Here is a 211-nt window from a genome sequence, read left to right on the forward strand (position 1 = left end):
CTTGGTGGCGAGTGTAATTGGCGCGGCCCCCGGGAGTGAGTTCCAAGGCCGTTCCTCATGGATGCATTTCTTTCGGAACAGGTTTTAGCGTCCGTCAGGCAAGGTCACGCAGTTATGCTCCTCTCTCGGTTTCCCTCTCTTTCTCCTCCGGGGTCGTGCTTATCTCTGCTTTCTGCTCTCTGGCTCTCTGTGTCGCCGTGCTTTCGTTTCC

The sequence above is a fragment of the Penaeus monodon genome, chromosome 33 (genome assembly GCF_015228065.2).
Source record: "Penaeus monodon isolate SGIC_2016 chromosome 33, NSTDA_Pmon_1, whole genome shotgun sequence".
NCBI classification, from domain to species: Eukaryota; Metazoa; Arthropoda; class Malacostraca; order Decapoda; family Penaeidae; genus Penaeus; species Penaeus monodon.